The 3,360-nt window shown below is 39.3% G+C and overlaps 1 long non-coding RNA gene across 2 annotated transcripts; it reads left to right on the top strand.

Annotated features, from left to right (window-relative positions):
• Positions 1–362: 362 nt before the first annotated feature.
• Positions 363–2,290, top strand: LOC106340831. Of its 2 annotated transcripts, XR_001269520.1 has the most exons (6): positions 363–590; positions 717–1,046; positions 1,166–1,451; positions 1,538–1,609; positions 1,715–1,810; positions 2,078–2,290. It is a non-coding gene; the product is annotated as an uncharacterized LOC106340831 (long non-coding RNA). The 2 variants fall into 2 exon arrangements; XR_001269519.1 differs by having other exon boundaries at positions 1,715–2,290.
• The last annotated feature ends 1,070 nt before the right edge of the window (positions 2,291–3,360 follow it).

The raw sequence follows: 3,360 nt of genomic DNA on the forward strand, positions 1-3,360 counted from the left end.
TATATATATCAAGATATGACCGGACAAATGATTTCATAACTATAGGATTCAAACAAATAAAACACTACTACTTCGAATACTGTATATGGAGTGAACTAAAAACATATAGTTCATAGGTCTTCTTCGTTTTGGTACGTTAGACCATGTCCATGGGTAGTTTCCTAACCAAGGTTTTAAACAAAAAACCAAAAAAAAAATAAATGAAAAAAATAAAAAAGAGCAGAACCGCCTCTTAATTGGGCATTTTTAGAGTAGTAAGGCCATCTTTAACGGGGTTTCTTGAGTCCAGTCTCTTAGCATATTAAGATTTAAAGAAAATAAAAAATAGCAATTACCCTCAGGAACGTCTCTTGATCAAGAGACAGAAGAGACCGTCTCTTCTGAACACACGTCGTTCTCCGGACTATCTTCTCCTTTTTCCTTTGTTCTCCTATTCCCGGCGGCGATTTTCGAAACAGGTGGTACCTTGATTGCTTAATTGATTAGGGCAGAGAGAGAGAGAGAGAAGTAAACTTGATTCTAATGAAAGAAGAGAAAAAGAACCAGAAATTGGTTGTCCCTCACATCATCCTCCGCCTCCACCTGATGAGGTAAATCTACGCCGGGACTCTTTCCTCTCGATAATCTCCCTTTGAGCTTAGTTGTAGAAACTGAGCTTAATTGTAGTTTCTTCGTACTCTTATTTTTAATCATGAGTTATGTAATGTTTCTGGCAGTTGTTCGACCTTGATACTACAGTTGATCCTAGCTATGTAATCTCACTGATAAGAAAACTCCTTCTAGTCGATTCTGGAAGTGAAGAATGTGATCAAAGCACTGAGTTAAGGCATATGAATGCCAACAATGCGGTTTAAGCTTGGTTTGGAGATGAGTTTGTGGATGCTGCTTCTAAGGGTGATCCAGAGAACATGGACATTGGAGGTAACCATAACGAATCCACTTCCGAGGAGAAGGACAAGGCGAGTTCATCAGTGGAAGAGGCATGGGAAGAGCATGGATGCGTTTTGTGGGATCTTGCCACCAGTGAAACCCATGCTGATCTTATGGTACTACTTTACACTTTGAAGTAATGCCTTTTTCGTTTCTTATGGTACTATTTTACACTTTGAAGTAATGCCTTGCGAGAATCAATGTATATGCTTTATCGATCTGCTTAACCCACCAGCAGAGCTTGAGAAGAGGAAGCACAAGCTCAAGCATCTTGTTCAATCTCCCAACTCATTCTTGCTTCCAACCGTGGTACCGTCATGGAGCTTGGTATCACTCCTATTGTCACTTCTGGTCTCGTGATGCAGCTCTTAGCTGGGTCTAAGATCATTGAGGTTGAAGAGGTGGGCAGATACTTCTTCATCTCATGAAGAACATCCTCCTAACATAGACAAACGCTCGCTTCAGGATCTGCTCTTCTTTCTCCATGTTCCTCGAACTGGAGGCAGGACTTATTTTCACTGGTGATGATCTCTCTCTCTTACCAAAAGTCTTTTTTATGAGTTAATTAAAAAATATTTGTATTTGATTAATGCTTTGTTTTTGTTAGTTTCTTGAGGACGTTGTATGATAACGCTGAGGAATGTCCTCGTTCTTACGACAAGCTCCACTTCGATCCAAGGTATCATCTTACTCGATGGATTGCTAAGTTGACTTTTAAATAAACTTAGCACAGACATGAGATCAGTAGATAGTTCGAAACCTTTTTAACATTTTGGCTCGTCAGTTACTGACATTTGTAGGAAGCAAAAGTGCAAGTTGTTGGCCACGCATGATGATTATAGTTTAATGTCTAAGCTTTCACTGCAAATCCACCCTTCAAGTCAGTTTCTTTATTCTCTTTTCATCACTCTCTGTCTATGAAGGTCTGGTTTGGTTTCTTGTTGCTTTTATTATAAGCAGGTTAACTTATAATGTGTATGTCATTAGAGTACTAGGGTAGATATCACTGGCAAAACTGGATTTAGTAGTTTCATTGCCAAACATGATATGAGATTTTAGTAAATTATTATTTTGCTCAGAAATAGAGGTCTTGAATGTGTGTTGTTACTTGTTAGCTTTTCATGACGATGATACTTTGTGATTCCAGGATTCATCAAAGGGATACATGGTAGCATTCGCTGGTGCGAAATATGCTGGAAGATCAGTTCCAACTATGGTTGCATACAACGATCACGTCGTCACAAGCTTCACCCTTGTAATTGGATAAGCTCTAGATTTTCATCTTATAGAAACTTGTACCTCTATGATGATCAGATGTGTTTAATAATTTTTTTAAGAACCCTTAAATAAGAGACTTGCAATGGAGGATATAAAAGTTAAAAATTCTTAACTAAATCTTTTACCCAAATTTATTATTTAAATAATATTAAAAATTAATTTAGGATAATGATGCTCGAAGAACCCTTATGTGTCACTATGGTATTGGACCTCGATTATGTCTCTCTCTCCTTCTCCTTCTCCTTCTCGTTTTGTATCTCTCTCTCTCAACCGTGCACAGAGCATGATCCAATGGAAGGAGTCTGTAGACGCCATCAGAACCGATGGGAAAGAACGGCTGAGGATGAACGAGACTCTGATGTCTCTGCTTCTGAAACTCGACTCTGTTCCCGGTTTGGATCCGACGATCAGAGAAACTCAGAGGAAGGTGAGCCGTCAGATCGTTGGGACACATGAGATACTCGACGCGATATCGGGTTGTGGGCCTCTAGTGTTGCTTCTCACCTAAGGATCTCCGTCGCCCAACGAGGGTTTGCGTCAGGTGAGAATCTCTCTATCTCCTGTTGTTTTGTTCCTCTTATATTTGACGATCTATTCGGTTTCTCTATCAGATGATTGAATATGAGATTGTTTTTTTATCGAAAGTATTGATCTTTGGGTTGTTCGTGATATCTGATCAAAGGGTTTGTACGATGAGTACCCTCATGTGTGAGAGGTTTTGACGTTTTGTTGTTGAACTATGTTCTGTCTTAAATGATAACTACAAGAAAATAGCGTAATTCTGACGGACATTCTGACGGAAAATAAGATCCTCGGAATATTTCGACGAATTTCTGAGGAAATTCTGAGAAAACCCAAAATTTGGGTTTCCACGGAATTTCCTCGGAATATACCGATGAAATACCGGGGAACTCATATTCCTCGGAAAACACCGACGAATATCCGAGGATATATTATAGCCGTTAGAGAGCTGTTGGAGATTTAAAAAATTCCGAGGAAATTCCGAGGAAAGAACCGTTGCCGTCGGTATTCCATCGGAATTTCCTCGGTACTGTCGGCAGTATTTCATCTATAAATACCCGCACCCCCAACCTCTTCATTCACTCCATTTCTTCATTCTCTCACATACTATATTTACACACGAATTTGATT

This window comes from Brassica oleracea, chromosome C4 (assembly GCF_000695525.1).
Source record: "Brassica oleracea var. oleracea cultivar TO1000 chromosome C4, BOL, whole genome shotgun sequence".
Classification (NCBI taxonomy): Eukaryota; Viridiplantae; Streptophyta; class Magnoliopsida; order Brassicales; family Brassicaceae; genus Brassica; species Brassica oleracea.